General features: G+C 45.4%; 1 protein-coding gene across 13 annotated transcripts in view; it reads right to left on the bottom strand.

Moving 5' to 3' along the window:
* The window catches only part of RIN2 (Ras and Rab interactor 2), a 227,673-nt gene that overhangs the window by 69,237 nt on the left and 141,273 nt on the right, over window positions 1–17,163 (bottom strand). Inside the window, exon 1 of one of the 13 annotated variants that reach the window (XM_070472228.1) lies at window positions 1,097–1,192. The exons of the other annotated variants lie outside the window; for them this stretch is intronic. The gene's annotated coding sequence lies outside the window, so the exon portion shown is untranslated. Of the gene's footprint in view, window positions 1–1,096; window positions 1,193–17,163 lie in introns of those variants that run through there. 13 annotated transcript variants of the gene reach the window in all.

Genomic DNA, 17,163 nt, shown 5'->3' with positions numbered 1-17,163 from the left:
AGTCTGGACACTTGTGTACTGAGAGTGAATAGGTTGATACCTCATCCTTAGAAGGGCCCAGCCTGTGTGGTTAAGCAGCCTTGGTTGTTAAGCAGCTACAAAGCCTTTGTTCTCACAACTGACCTCACCTTTAAAAGCCAGGGCCCAGACAGGAAGGCGGTGAATAAGATTCATGGGGCCTCATAAAGGAGCAACCATAAATTAGACCTTGTCTTTGCAAATGACTAAGCTCACGCCTTTATGCAGCCGGCTGTCTGAGGTTTATAGCCTATAATTACAGGACAGATTGGCTTTTATGGGGACAAGCCTCAGGAAAGAACTAATGAGGGAAACACTGAAGCTGTAGTGGATGCGGTTGGCGCCTTGCCTGCCAAGATCCTCTTGATCAACCAGGCACCCGTGCCCCTGTTACGGTGAGTGCTGGCTGCCAAAAGCCCACAGCTGCTTCCTTCCCTGGGTAACCCAGGAAGCTACACCACCCCCACCCCCTGGAAGCAGATGCATGGCTCAGGACTCAGTAACATGGATGGAAAAGAGGCTTTCTGGCTTCAAGGTGGGACAGGTCCAAGGTAGGTGCCAGTCAAACTTCAGAGCTCCCTGCAGGGTCAGGCGGAGAATATACCCCAGCTGACCCCACATCTCTGTCTGGTTTTCTCCTATCACATCCTATAAGCCCTGTCTCAGGCTCTGCGTCTAGGAATCCAATCTGAGAAAGAACCCGATGATTTTCAACACCATGATTTCTAAGACAGATGTGAGGGAGGACAAAGGAGGAGAGGCTTATAAAAGATAAACCAGTGAGCAGGAGATACAGGACGTGGTCACAGTGGGGAGGCTGGCACCTGAGATCCGGCCAGCTCCCCTTTTAAGCTTTGTCTGAAAGTGGCAATTAATATCTCCGCCACTGTGCAGAACTGATGAATAGCAGGCTCATGTATGGATGCTGACATCAGTAGGTGAAAGATTTAGGGAACAGAACATTCACAGCCTTAAAATACCACCCCAAGGGTTCCTTATTCTGAAGAAGGAAACGTGCCCTGACAAGGGAGAAGCCACTTTGACCGAATGACCGGGGTTGACATCTCCACCACCTCACCTGGTGCCTCTGATGTGATGCTCTGAGAAGGTTATAGCATCACCTGGTCTTCCTGCCCCCAGACACAAATAACCTGAATCCCTATGGGAGGAAATAGAAAGACCCACATTCAGGGACTTCTGCAAAGCCACTGGCCTGAACTCTTCAAAAAAAGTCAGTGTGGTAAAAGATTAAAAACAAAGAAGGGCTTCCCTAGTGGTTCCATGGTAAAGAATCCACCTGCCAGGACAGGGGACACAAGTTAGATTCCTGATCTGGGAAGATCCCACCTGCCGCAGGGCAATTGAGCCCATGCGTCACAACTACTGAGCCCTTGAGCTGCAACTACTGAAGCCCATATGCGCTAGAGCCCACGCTCTTAACGAGAGAAACCACCACAATAAGAAGACTGCGCACTGACATTAAAGAGGAGGCCTTGCTCACCACGACTGGAAGAGGTCCTTGCACAGCAACGGAGACCCAGGGCAGCCATAAATAAATCAATCTTACACACACACACACACACACACACACACTGTGAGTTACCATAGAGAAAAGGACACTAAACAGATATGATCATCTCACTGAGTGCACAGAACCAATCACATACAGCCTCAGAATAAAAAGCATCTAGAAAGAACAATCGGAATATCTGAATATGAATATATTCATATCTGGAATACATATGAGATACTACTGTGTTGATATTTAACCTCCTGACTGTGATAATGTTATCACGATTCTGCAGGAACATGTTCTTGCTCTTAAGAGAAGCATACTCAAAAATTCAGGGACCAAGTGTGAAAATGTTAGAAATGAAGTACCAAGTAGTTAGCCCCTCCTCACCTCTTACCTCCTCAAAAAAAGGGAAGAATACAGAGGAAAGGAAAAGGAGGCGAAATCCCAACAACTGGTGAACAGTTATAAATAGTACTCTTCTTGCAACTTTTCTGGAGCTTAAAGTTTCTCAAGTATTAGGTTGGGGATAATGAGATGGGAAAATACATAGCACCTCAATTTTTTTGTTTTGACTGTGCCGCATGGTATGTGGAATCCTAATTTCCATACCTCCTGCATTGGAAGGGCAAAATCTTAACCACTGGACCACCAGGGAAGTCCCTCACTGGGTTTTTATGAGCAGGGCATTCATCTATTTATTCAACTATTAACTAGTATTTCCAAATATCTAGGCTGCTTTCAGGGAGGGGGGAGATGAAGCTCAATTATGGATTCAGTGAGCCCCACAGCTGCATGTGAAAATCCTGGGCAAATCAAAGAATGCCCTCCAGCTCTAAGATGCCTCTGGAGCAGAGAACAAACACTGGAAAACTCAGACCCTGCCTGCTCTCATTCCAACTGGGCTTCAGGGCCCAGCAGCAGATGGCTGATGACCACACCCACTCTGGGGGGCAGGGCACTCCAACATTCTGGTCACATTCAATGCCAGGCTCTTCAGAGTGTGGGACAAGAGTGGCCTTTCCACTTGGCTGTATTCCTGTCATTCCTGGGACCAGGCGTTGGTAGCCTAGGCAGGTGCAACAAGAAGCAACGGCAGGCAGTGCATTCTAATTCAAGACCAAGGCCTGCTTCTTCTATCATACGTCACAGAATCAGACTCATCTCAGGGGAACCATGAACATGCAGCAGTGTTCCCAAAGGATGCTTTCTGATCCTCATCCAGAACCCCAGAGTACGGCATAATCCATCCAGGCAGCTACTAAGGTCCAGCGTCTAGACCAAGTGTGTTCAGTAAGGCTCCTTCATCTTTCCCATACATCACTCCCTCCCAAGCTCCTATCCAAAACACGTTACTTTACACTTCAGTCTTTCTTCAAATTAATGACGGGCAAATAAGAAAGCAATATTAACACACAGGGGCTTCCCTGGTGGTCCAGGGATTAAGAATCCACCTGCCAGAGCAGGGTACACAGGTTCAATCCCTGGTCTAAGAAGATCCCACGCACCGCAGAGCAACTAAGCTTGTGTGCCACAATTACTGAAGTCCGAGTACCTGGAGCCTGTGCTTCTCAACAGAAGCCACCGCAATGAGAAGTCCAAGCACTGTAACAAAGAGTAGCCCCGGCTGACTGCAACTAGAGAAAGCCTGCACACAGCAATGAGAACCCAGTGTAACCAAAAATAAATAAGTCTTGTTTATTTTATATGTGCTGCCGAAGCAAGCACGAAATAAACCTTTTTTTATTTTAAAAAGAAAGCAATACATAATAGACATGAAACTTTGATGTGAAGTTGTTTCAGTGTAGCAATACAGTTGACAGCATTCTGTGTGTAAGAATCTTAGTTCAGCTGTTGAATAGCAAAAATGAAGTTCAAAGGAACTAGATACAAGCAAATGCCAAACTGTTACACTCAACAAAGGCACACAAGTCCGTTTGGCAAACGGGTCTCAGAAAGAGTTCAGTGGTCCGGAGGGCTCTGTCCTCAGTCAGGACATGGAGACAAAAGTATAAACCTCAAAGAGAAAGTTCTCCAAACCTATCCTATGTTCATTAGAAACACATCATTAAGGGAATTCCCTGGTGGTCCAGTCGCTAAGATTCTGTGATCCAAAAAGTAGTGGACCGGGATTCGATCCCTGCTCAGGGAACTAGATACCACAGACTGTAACTAAAGATCCTGCATGCCACAACTAAGATCAAAGATCCTGAGTGCTGCAACTAAGACCCGGCGCAGCCAAATAAATAAAATAACTATTAAAACTTCCTTTCCATTGAAAAAAAATCATTAGGCCAAACAATTATACTTTTTAAATGGATAATTTATATCAACATCTATGATAAGCTGTACCTGATTATTGTGCAAGGGCAATCGCTATTTCAACTAAGTCATTTAAATGTGCTAAGACTGTTCCTTTCTAGAGCAGAGTGTTAGATCATAGTTCAAAGGAAAAAGAGATTGGTTTAGCTCATTAACAACCTGAGAAAACCTCTCCTAGAATGAATGGCAAGTGCTCTGAAGAACTATATCTATATAATGATATATATAAGGTAGGCTCCCAAACCAGATTCTACGGCTCCCAGCTCCCTTCTGGGTGTTCGCGTGGAGGAGGAACAGGCATCTTTGCACAAACCCATCCCATCTGCCTTGGAATTTGGTACCTTTGTGATCCCCTTCACGGTAAACCCATCCTTACATTTTAACCAGGTTTTTTGTCTTGCCTCTACCCAAAGAACTCTGTGAGTTGAGTCATCTGAGGACATTGGATGACTGAGTCTGCAGGCATTTGGAGGAAGGGTTATTGCAATTCCTTAAAATGCACCTTGGCTTTTGGCCTTTGTCCCTTTTCTTCCCTACATCCCAGCTCCCTGGCCCTACACACCACCTTTGGTCTCCTCTATCAGGTAGTTAGTTCTCTTCTTCAAAGGGGAGTCTGCCCACTGTGCCTGCTCCTTTCTGGCCAATCCAGGGTGTGGGCTGTAGGACTGAGTAACTCACAAGGGCACTAGATTTAGGATCTGAAGGGGTAAGAGGTAGGCTCCACCCAGGTTTTACCTTCCAGGCCCTCCCTGGATTTCCAGCAAATGTAACGCAACTCTCAGGGAAGACTCAGAGTTCTTCCTGCAACCTAAAGGCTGGCCTTCCAGACCCTTAAGAAAACTAAGAGTTTTTGTTTATACTGTAAAGGCCTATTACACAGACAAAGAATGAATCAAGAGAAATGGATGGGGCTGATAATTATAAGATGCTAATGTTGTCTATAAAACAAAATAAAAACAAACAAACAAACAAAAACAACAAGAGCAGAGCCCCGGGTTTGGGTTTCAAGTTGCTTTTGCTGAGGACTTAATTATGACTTAAGATTCATCTCCTTGCCTCTCTCCCTGACATAAAGAGCTGAGTCTGGCTACAAAGCGAAGAACTCAAAACCAAACCCCACCTGGTACGACAGAATAGATTAATTTTCATATTTTATAACTTTTCAGTAGTTTACTAAAAATTGACAGTAATTCCCAGAGAGTGCTGGATATACTAAGAAGTATATGGAAGCATGGTTTTTATTTTAATGTCCAGCATTTAATAGCTATATGGATTTAGTGTAATTCCCCATTATGGTGGAGGTATTAATTGACTTTTCCCCCCATTTTTTATTGTGGAAAAATATACATAATATAAAACTTACTACCCTAACCATGTTTAAATGGTATTGAATACATATGCATATTGTTGCACAACCATCACTATTGTTAAAAAAGAAATGACAGGCCCCAAATGGAGTCACTTGTGCTGAGCCCACCAAAACTTCCTAACTAACTTCAGTATGGTTTCAACCTTCCTCAAGAATGTGACCTGTAAGCAGACAACTTGAAATTTCCTGGTTAACACTAACAAGACATACTGTCTAATCAGTTCAGTTCCGTTCAGTCGCTCAGTTGTGTCCAACTCTTTGCAACCCCATGAATCACAGCATGCCAGGCCTCTCTGTTCATCACCAACTCCCAGAATTCACTCAAACTCATGTCCATCGAGTCAGTGATGCCATCCAGCCATCTCATCCTCTGTCATCCCCTTCTCCTCCTGCCCCCAATCCCTCCCAGCATCAGGGTCTTTTTCAATGAGTCAACTCTTTGCATGAGGTGGCCAAAGTACTGGAGTCTCAGCTTCAGCATCAGTCCTTCCAATGAACACCCAGGACTGATCTCCTTTAGATGGACTGGTTGGATCTCCTTGCAGTCCAAGGGACTCTCAAGAGTCTTCTCCAACACCACAGTTCAAAAGCATCAATTTTTCGGTGCTCAGCTTTCTTCACAGTCCAACTCTCACATCCATACATGACCACTGGAAAAACCATAGCCTTGACTAGACGGACCTTTGTTGGCAAAGTAATGTCTCTGCTTTTTAATATGCTATCTAGGTTGGTCATAACTTTCCTTCCAAGGAGTAAGCAAGCGTCTTTTAATTTCATGGCTGCAATCACCATCTGCAGTGATTTTGGAGCCCAAAAAAATAAAGTCTGATACTGTTTCCACTGTTTCCCCATCTATTTCCCATGAAGTGATGGGACCAGATGTCATGATCTTAGTTTCCCGAATGTTGAGCTTTAAGCCAACCTTTTCACTCTCTTTCACTTTCATCAAGAGGCTCTTTAGTTCCTCTTCACTTTCTGCCATGAGGGTGGTGTCATCTGCATATCTGAGGTTATTGGTATTTCTCCCGGCAATCTTGATTCCAGCTTGTGCTTCCTCCAGCCCAGCATTTCTCATGATGTACTCTGCATATAAGTTAAATAAGCAGGGTGACAATATACAGCCTTGACATACTCCTTTTCCTATTGGAACCAGTCTATTGTTCCATGTCCAGTTCTAACTGTTGCTTCCTGACCTGCAAATAGGTTTCTCAAGAGGTGGATCATGTGGTCTGGTATTCCCATCTCTTTCAGAATTTTCCACAGTTTATTGTGATCCACACAGTCAAAGGCTTTGGCATAGTCAATAAAGCAGAAATAGATGTTTTTCTGGAACTCTCTTGTTTTTTCGATGATCCAGCGGATGTTGGCAATTTGATCTCTGGTTCCTCTGCCTTTGCTAAAACCAGCTTGAACATCTGGAAGTTCATGGTTCATATATTGCTGAAGCCTGGCTTGGAGAATTTTGAGCATTACTTTACTAGCATGTGAGATGAGTACAACTGTGCGGTAGGTAGTTTGAGCATTCTTTGGGATTGGAATGAAAACTGACCTTTTCCAGTCCTGTGGCCACTGCTGAGTTTTCCAAATTTGCTGGCATATTGAGTGTAGCACTTTCACAGAATCATTTTTCAGGATTTGAAATAGCTCAACTGGAATTCCATCACCTCCTTGTTCATAGTGATGCTTTCCAAGGCCCACCTGACTTCACATTCCAGGATGTCTGGCTCTAGGTGAGTGATCACACCATTGTGATTATCTGGGTCGTGAAGATCTTTTCTGTACAGTTTTTCGGTGTATTCTTGCCACCTCTTCTTAATATCTTCTGCTTCTGTTAGGTCCATACCATTTCTGTCGTTTATTGAGCCTATCTTTGCATGAAATGTTCCCTTGGTATCTCTAATTTTCTTGAAGAGATCTCTAGTCTTTCCCATTCAGTTGTTTTCCTCTATTTCTTTGCATTGATAGCTGAGGAAGGCGTTCTTATCTCTCCTTGTACTGTCTAATAGGCCCCTCCTTTTCCTTAGGAGAGCGACCTTGCTAAAAATGAATTCTTTGCTAATAATTTCATTTTCCCATTTCCTCTCTACCTTAAAAAACCTTTCCTTTCCTGCAGCCCAAGGGAGTGCCTTTTTCCTCCCTAGATGGAACGCTGCCTGATTTGTGAAGTATAAATTCGTGAAGCCATTCACGTCCAGACCTCTTTTCCTTTTGCAAATCTGAAACTACCTTTTAAACAGTAATTTCCATTCTTCCCCTCCCCCTAGTGCCTGGAAACCACCATGTACTTTCTGTCTCTATGAATCTGACAACTCTAAATCCCTCATATAAGCAGAGTCATGTAGCATTTGTCTTTTCACAGCTGGCTTATCAAATTTATCTTAAATGTAACACACAGCCAACCTAAGAAAAATATCAGGTACATGAATAGTAAAGATGGCACATGAATAAGTGAAAAACTGGGCACAACGGATGATGGGCTAAGACAATTCGAGTAAGAAGACTATTTTTTCTGTATTAATCTTCACAAACCCTTCTCTTAGTTTCAGCAGGGAAGACCACCCTGAGAAGAACATCTATTGCCTCTTCTCAGCCCCTCCCTGCCCACGTTTACACTCCCCCCACCTTCATTTCCTTTTATTTCCATTTTTTAAAATTGGTGTATAATTGCTTAACAATGTTGTGTGAGTTTCTGCTGTACAACAAAGTGAATCACTTATACGTATACGTCAAAACTGCTTTTGAGTGTCTGTAACTGGCTGCAACCCACCTGTCAAAACCCAGCACAGGGCCTTCCCTGGTGGTCCAGTGGCTAAGACTTTGTGCTCCCAATGCAGGGGGCCTGGGTTCCACCCCTGGTCAGGGAACTAGATCCCACATGCTGCCAGTAAGAGTTCACATGCTGCAACTAAGACCCAGAGGCAAAATAAAAAATATATATATTTTTAAAAGTCTACCAAAAAGTCCCCACATTGAACTCCCCTCTCCCCCCACCCCCGCCCCATCTTTTGCAGCTGCAGTGAATTCCTTCACCCACTGTTTATCCGCCTCTGAGGCAGCCACCTGTCTTACTCTGCATTCTACGTGGCTCCTTCTAGCCTGGCTTCATCCCTTAGCCATGCTCAGGCCTAACCCTGGGCAGATGTGGACATGATGTCTGCTCTGGACATGACAGGGATGATGGATGAGGCTGATTCCTTGTGAGTCAGGAAGGGGAAGAGCTCAGCAGGTGGAGAGAGGTGGGCGCCAGGATCCCCATAGCTTCTGTCTGGGCCCCCATTACACACCCTCTGACTCAGGCCTTTCCTAGCGGAGGTCCCAACGACAGAATCCATACACTCAGTTCAGGTCTCAGGAGACAAAGAACCCTTGTCTCCATGTTTACCAGAAAATGGGTGGGGAGGGGAAGCTGGACATACCACCCCAGAAGATGCCACTTTGGCAAGTGAATTATTTCAAGTTGAAGACTCAGTCCAAGGACTCAGGGAGACCCTCCTTTCCCTGAACTACCTGGAAGAATTCTGCTAGAGGCCTGATCCAGGAAGGGAGCTCATGGCAAACGTGACCTTTCATAACAGAAGACTTTTGGGCCCTGCAGACACCTGTTCACCAGCATCTGCTCCTCTGTCCTCCGGGTGAACTCTCCTCTCCTGAAGTCCCTGACCCTGACGCCTTTCTTAGCTCAGAATGGTACAAGACTTGATTGCCTGACTGTCTTGAGTTTCATGCCTTTGGGGCCCCTGTATGTACGAAATTTGGTTTTCTCCTGTTAATCTATCTTATGCCAATTTAATTACTAGACCAACTAAAGAACTGATACTTTTGAATTGTAGTGCTGGAGAAGACTCTTGAGAGTCCCCTGGACTGCAAGGAGATCAAACCAGTCAATCTTAAAGGAAACCAACCTCGACTATTCATTGGAAGGATGGATGCTGAAGTTCCAGTACTTTGGTCACCTGATGTGAAGAGCCAAACTCACTGGACAAGACTCTGATGCTGGGAAATATTGAGGGCAGGAGGAGAAGGGGATGACAGAGGATGAGATAGTTGGATGGCATCATCGACACAATGGACATGAGTTTGAGCAAACTCCGGGAGATAGTGGAGGACAGATGAGCCTGGCGTGCCAGTCCCTGGGGTCACAAAGACTGAACAAAACAAGGGTAACAATAACCACAATAAGCTAAAGAAGCTAGAAGGGTAGAAAAGTTTCCCTCCCTACCTCAGCCAGCAAGAGCTCCATGGCCTCTGGCCATCTCAGGGCCTGCGTTGAGTAGCGGAAGCAGCCCAGACCCTTCCAGGACAACAAGTCCAAACTTAGAGCAGCCCCGATCTCAGTGCTCAGGAGTTCCCCTCAGGGACACACCCTCTCCAGCCTCCCATGGAGCAGCAAGGGGTGGGAGGTGGGGAGTGCTTAGGGTAAACATGTCATTTCTGAGCTTTGGTCTAGAACTGTACTTCTATACCCACCAGACAAAGGGCACCGGTGCCAAGCACTCCATTCAAGGTCCCCAAATACAAAACACCATCTCCACTGCTGGGACTGAGACTCAGAATTCCAACCAAAGTGGCTGGGTGTGCTCCAGCTGGTGGAACACAGGAGACAGAGAGAGACCCTCCCGACAGGACAGCTGTCTTTGGTGGAGGCAGGTCTGGAAAAAAACAAGGTGGGAATCTCATGTCCACACCCCCTGGGGCTCCACCGTTCAGTTATAAATGGATTCTTACTGAGCTAGAACCAAACCCACCCACTTCCTGCCCAACATGTGAAAGTGCCAATAGCAAGATGCTCTTGTTTATAAGGCAAGTGGACCTGGATCCTAGGGTCCCCTGAACCTGACGATCTGGTTTCAGGGGAAGAACATTCGTAGTTAGACTTGGATCAAAGCCCCAGCTGACTCTGTAACTGTGAGACTGGGCTCATTACTACATGCCCTCCAGCCTCAGTTTCCCCATCACGAGAATCCCAAGACGGATTGTTATTAAGAAAAGGAATCTGTTTCTAAAACAGATGAAATCGGAAAAGAACTGAGTAGAAGAGCCCGGACACGTCCTGAGAACTATGAGTAGATTCTGTTCAGGAGTTTCCAGGGTGTCTCTCAGAGTCTCCTAATTTTTAGAAATTCAGAGAAAGAAACAAGGCAATGTTTTTTTCATTCTAGACTATTCCAAGGCTATTCTATAAACAAATTCTGGAGTTTGTTTGATCAGCATTTCATGTGAACCTTTTTGGGAAATTCCTTGGCAGTTCAGTAGTTAGCACTCAGAACTTTCACTTCAGGGGACCAGGGGTCCCATCCCTGGTCAGAGAACTAAGATCCCACAAACTGTGAAGTGCAGCCAAAAAAAGTGAATCTTCTAGAGGAGGGCTCCAGGTGGGTACCTCTAGCTGGGGTGTTCTCCATCTGTCCTCAGGGATGAGTCCCAACCTGGACCTGGTGCCTGCCACTCTCAACCTCCAGATGGAAAAAAGGTAAAGGTGGAAGTCTACTTCTCCTGGTGTCTTTGTGTTGAAATTCCCAGGAGCATCCTGCCTCTCTGGGGCCCTCCCTGCCTCAATCTGCCCATGTAGAGCCTTCAGCTGCTCCCCAGCCTAACAAAGCCCCTTCCCTTGATGTTGCCTCAACCAGCTGCAATGGCAAGAAGGCTGCAGCCTGGACATAGCACTGCCACAGGGCTCAGCCTCCAGCTATAAGAGGCCAGTGCAAGGCCGTCTTCAGAATTAAGAAGCAGATGGAAGTCAGAGGAGCCTTGCTCTTGGAGCAGTAGATCCTGCCTTATGTATTGAAAGGACACCAAACATGTTCCAAGCACTAAACAGTGGCCAAGATGCTAGGATTGGTGGGAGATACATCAAGGGATCAATAGGTTCTGAGAAAAACATTAGTAGAAAAAGCTTCTTGGGACTTGTCCAGTGGTCCAGTGATAAAGAATCCATCTGCCCAGGCAGGGGACACGGGTTCAATCCCTGGTTAGGGAACTAGATCCCACATGCTGCCACTAAGACCAGAGTGGCCAAATGAATAAACAAATACATAAATAAACAAGTGCTTAATTTAAAAAAAGGAAAAGCCTCTTATGTAGAGAGACAGAGAAAAAGACCAGCTCATCCCAAGGAGATACATCTAATAAAAATTTCTGGCAAAGGGACCAATTCCAAATTTTGCTAAACACACACACACATATATATAGCAAACACAAATTTCCCAGAAAACCTTTCATTTCAGAGATACCTGGTAGCTGATGTACAATGATTTCCTAACACTCTCAGTCAGGCAAACACTTCTTTAGAATGTGTGAAGCCAAAATAAAACCCACTGTGTAGTGTTCCAGTCTGGAGAAGGGGGCCCCAGTTCATTCTGGCTGTATGTGGCTCCTTTCTCGGTTTATAACAGAGAACTTGCCAGGTGAGCTGAGAAGACTCTGACCCACCACCTGCGATGGAAACATGATGGGCAGAGGCCTGGGAGGTGGCATGTTCTCATGAGGATCATGGCATGTCTACTTTCATTGAAGGGAAATTAAAGGCCATCTAGAGGAAACTAGAGGCCATCTCCTTCTTTGAGGTCAAACGCTAGAAACTGGTAGGACTGGGCCCAGGCCTGAATTGTGCAGTTTCCCTACACCACAAAAATGGGTATTTTCATTCCCCAAGGCTTTTTTGTCCCCTTGAACTCTGCAAGGTTGGGGTGACGGGCTTTATCCCCCACTGGCCAAGGGTTGTTACTTGCTGGGGGAGGAGGGGAGGCCTTGACTTCCTCAAAAAGATTTCTAAAAGCAGTGACAGGAGGATTTTCATGAAAAAGCTCCATCTACTGAGGACCAGTTGGAGAGAACAGCACAGGAAAGGGAACATCAGGGGACGCGGCCCTGCCACTTGCAGGAGAGGAGAAGGATTCAGTGACTTTTTTACTTAGGAACTTCCTGCTACTGACTCCCCAGTGAGAGATGGAAAGGGCAGATAGGAACCCGTGCTGGCAGGGTCTCCCCTCATTCCTGTAAAACTAAGAAAGGAACAAAGGATCTATTGTCCTGGGCACCCTTGAAGCTGAAAACAGGAGCAGGAGCCAGGCGGGCTATGTCTCACCCGCTGATCCTGGAGCCCAGGCATCAGCCAGCGTGGGGCTTCATGAAAAAGAAACTCTCCTTAGGGTCACACCACGGGTGTCTCAGAGCCAGACTCAGTCCGACTCTGCATCTAACGACCTGATGTTCTGCAACAAAGTCAACTACCAATCCAGCGGTCAGCCAAGGTCTGTAAAGGCCGAGAGAGATCAGGGCCACCAGCCCCCTGACAAAACCAAATCTACTTCTAGGACACACTATGCCTTTCCAGAATTCTCCAAAAACGCCCTTGTAAGTCAGCGAAAATCATGCACGATCTACCACTCAGATGCACAGGACACACTGGCAGGACACGTACCCAGGCAAAGAATGAAAATAACCAACATGTAATCAGAAGGGACTCTATCTCAGGGGGTGGGTTCATGGTAATACTGATTTTTATTTTTTGCATCATGCTTTTTCCGTAATGTACAAAAGCAAAATGCTTTTGCTGATCAAAAAAGAAATCTTACATGTTCTTTTTAAAAGCCTTCCCAGGACTTCACTGGTGGTCCAGGGGCTAGGACACTGAGCTCCCAAAGCAGGGGGCCTGGGTTCCATCCCAGGTTGAGGAACTGGATCCCACATGCTACAGCTAAGACTTGGCGCAGCCAAATAAATAAAAATAAATGTTGAAAAAAAAACAAAAAACCAAAACCTTCCCTAATATTACCAGTCAAAATGGGCAAAACAACTGTTTCGGGAACTGTTGATTTAGACGTTGTCCTTACACCTGCTCACCTCATTCTTTAAGGCTGAGTCTCATCTTTGCTAAAACCGCCTCCCACCTGGAATTACCCATATCCTCGCTAAGGTCCTCAGGACATCTGGCACAGTCCACTATTATGTCCTCTTCCCATTATATGATATTTGTTGACAATTCTTTCTTCCTTAGGTTGTGTAACACTTTAGGCCTGTCTAGGTATGTTAGCAAATAGCACCCGCTCAAAACATATTTTCTGAAAATTGAACTGGCTGCTTTGGTAACAGTGTGAGAAAAGAGTTGATCAGTCCATGTAGAATTCCTTGACACCATAATCCAAACACTTGCATAGTGGTTGGAAATCAGGAAACATCTTAAGGAACTGGGACAAAGCTGATCAGGCAAGTCTTGGCAGAATATCCTCACGGGCGTGATGGGTCACTGTCTTACTGCAAAATGATTTCTGCTTCTGTCCCCCCAAAAGCACCCTACCATCCTGCTTCCACTGAAGGAAAGAGCAGCTGTGTCTACGGTGTCACTTGAGTGTTTCAGACAAATGGGTCTTCAACCCAAGACAAAGAGCTCCTCTGTCCTGTTTGCCATCAGAGAATCTTTGAGAAAGAAGGTGGACAGGTGAGGGCTGACAAGTCAGAATTAATGGAAATGTGCGTGGGGCTTTCCTGGTGGCTCAGTGGTAAACAATACACCTGTCAATACAGGAGATGTGGGTTCAGTCCCTGGGTCTGGAAGATCCCTGGGAGAAGGAAATGTCAACCCATTCCAGTTTTCTTGTCTAGGAAACCCCATGGACAGAGGAGCCAGGTGGGCTACATACAGGCCATGGGGGTCTCAAAGAGTCAGACACAACTTAGTGACTAAAACAACAACAGTGTTAGTAATTCTTAGAAATAGATCATGTGTAAGATGAACATAAACTTTGATAACAGTAAGCATTTTTTTTTAAGAAAGAATCTAAAATGCTACAAGATATAGCTAAGATTCTGTAGCAAGTGATCATTGTGAGCTTCCTAGGAGGCAAACCAACTTTTCTGACAGGTGTGGTTGGTTCTGGGCATGGCCAGCTCTCAGATGTTGTGGGACCTAAGGATGAGCCCCAAATCCTGAGGGGCAGACAGGTTTCCAAATATAGCAATAAAGGAAAATATTGCTTTGCTGACTAACACTGCACAAGACACAGACACTATGTAAGGAGACAAAACACAAAGTGATTTTGCATTTGATGACTTGAACTTGTTCCAAAAGACATCAAGTAAAGATCGTCCAAGGCCTTCAGAGGACCAAAAATGCCAGTGGAGAATAATCACTCTGCATGTGGTATTTCAAGAGGAAAAGATGGAAAGGAATAATATGAAGTGATGTTAAATTCTGTGTTTAAAGTCACTGATGTTGAGGACATGTATTTACTAACTATGGGAAACTGTATGGGAAACTATATCTGAGTTTAAATGAAGAATTTAAGCCCCCCAAATAACCAAAATAACTCTCCCAGATTTGGGGTGCATACATTTCTTAGTTAGGGATTCTCAGGTGGCACCAGTGGTAAAGAACCCACCTGCCAATGCAGGAGATATAACAGATGTGGGTTTGATCCCTGGGTCAGGAAGATGCCCTGGAGAAGGGCATGGCAACCCATTTCAGTATTTTTGCCTGGAGAATCCCATGGGCAGAGGAGCCTGCTCATAGGGTTGCAAAGAGTTGGACACGACCTAAGCAATATAGCACTCACATACTCACTGCAACTAAGAGTCCTGCTCGCCACAACTAAGACCCAGCACAGCCAAATAAGTAAATAATTATTAAAAAAAAAAAAAAGTAGATGACAGCAAGTGTACATAAGAACAGAGCATTCAGAACTCTCACACACTGTGGGTGTAAGTGCAAATTGACATGACTTTGGAAAACTGTTGGGCACCATTTACTAATGTTGACTATATAAGCATCCTACAACCCATCAATTCATTCCTATGTCCCTAACTGAAGCTTGTCACACGTGTTCCCCCAAAAGACACCACAAGAATGTTCACAGCAGTGTTATTCAAAATAGCCCCACACTGGAAACAATGCAAATATCCATCAACAGGAGAATACAACTTGTGCTATATTCATAGAATGGAATACACACTGTATGATTCCAGTTGTATCAAGTCCCAAAACAGGCAAACCTGACTGATGGCAACAGAAGCCAGGAAAGTGTTTACCCCTGGGGTATGGTGATAAGAAGGGAGTACAGTGGGGGGTCCTCCCTCTGCTCTGGAGGAAGCTTAAGGCCTATCCCACATCTTCAACATTTTATTTCTTTATGCACCAGACTTTATTTTCTTGGGCTCCAAAATCACTGCAGATGGTGACTGCAGCCAAGAAATTAAAAGACGCTCTCTCCTTGAAAGAAAAGCTATGACCAACCTAGACAGCAAATTAAAAAGCAGAGACATTACTTTGCCAACAAATGTCCATCTAGTCAAAGCTATGGTTGTTCCAGTAGTCATATATGGATGTGAGAGTTGGACCATAAAGAAAGCTGAGCACTGAAGAATTGATGCTTTTGAACTGTGGTGTTGGAGAAGACTCTTGAGAGTCCCTTGGACTGCAAGGAGATCCAACCAGTCCATCCTAAAGGAAATCAGTCCTGAATATTCATTAGAAAGATGGATGCTAAAGCTGAAATTCCAATACTTTGGCCACCTGACGCAAAGAGCTGACTCATTTGAAAAGACCCTGATGCTGGGAAAGATTGAAGGCAGGAGGAGAAGGGGATGACAGAGGATGAGATGGTTGGATGGCATCACTGACTCAATGGACACGAGTTTGAGCAAGCTCTGGGAGTTGGTGAAGGACAGGGAAGCCTGGCGTGCTGCAGTTCATGGGGTCGTGTAGAGTTGGACACAACTGAGCGACTGAACTGAACTCAACTAAGGTCCCCTAACTGCTTTATGAGCCTGGCGTCTTGCTCCTCCAAGAGGCTTCTGATGCTTGAATATGTTTAGAATCTCAAAGGGGCTGGTGACTGTCATTTTCCCATTCACTGAATGTTTACCAAGTAATGCTACCTGCCAGACACCATCCTGTGTGTTGGAAAAAAACAGCACTGGGCACAGACGAAGTCTCTGCTCTTACACAGCGTACTTTTTAGTGCCAGGGGCAGAAGACACATGCAAGCCAGTGAGTCCATTTCTGGTCTGTACAAGTTCTACAGATTCAAATAAAGCCAAAGACTTCCCTGGTGGTCCAGGGGCTAAGCATCTGCCTTGCAACACAGGGACACAGGTTCAATCCCTGGTTGGAGAACCAGGAGCCCCCACTCCACAACTAGAGAGTCCATGAGCCTCAAATGACGGTTCCTGCAAGATGCAATGAAGATTTCACAGGTGGCTGCAATGAAGACCCAATGCAGCCAAAGAAATAAATTAATATTAAAAAAAAATAACAACAGCCAGCTGAGAGGACAGAAGAAAGGAGAGTCCATGGGTGACTGCTTCTTGCAGGAAGGGCATTCCAGGCAGAAGGAACAGTAGGATGAGGTCTGGGAGGTGGGAGCTTGCTTGGCCAGGAGCCCAGGGGCTGGAGTAGACAGAGCATGGGACACTGTCAGAAGAGATGTGGGGGGCGGGGAGGGGGTTGGATCCCCGTAGGACTGAAGACCATGGTGAAGATTTTGGTTTTAAATGAAAAACTACTGAAGGACTTTGAACATGAGGGACGTGACTTGGATTCAGATGAACTAAAGTCAGATTACCCTCTGACTTAGATAACAGTTCAGAGGGACTTCCCTAGCAGTCCAGTGCTTAAGACTCCACATTCTAATGCAGGGAGTACGGATTTGATCCTTGGTCCAGGAACTAAAGTCCCACATGCCTCGGGAGCTGTGCCAAAAATTAAGGAAAAAAAAAAAAACAGCTCAGAGGTGGTGGGCAGGCTGTGGGTAGCTGGATGCAACATGTGGATCCAACAGAGGACCAGCCTAGGGATGGATACAAGCTGGGAATCTGGAAATGTTCTGGAGGTGGGGATGCTCATAACAATGGATGGATGAGAGGGAGAGAGGTAAGAGGAAGTGGAACCAAAAAGATTCTATTTAACCTATGGTTGGATCATAAGCCTGGATCATAAGCCTGGATG

Source organism: Odocoileus virginianus, chromosome 9, assembly GCF_023699985.2.
Source record: "Odocoileus virginianus isolate 20LAN1187 ecotype Illinois chromosome 9, Ovbor_1.2, whole genome shotgun sequence".
Classification (NCBI taxonomy): Eukaryota; Metazoa; Chordata; class Mammalia; order Artiodactyla; family Cervidae; genus Odocoileus; species Odocoileus virginianus.
This window is presented reverse-complemented; position numbering and strand designations above follow the sequence as displayed.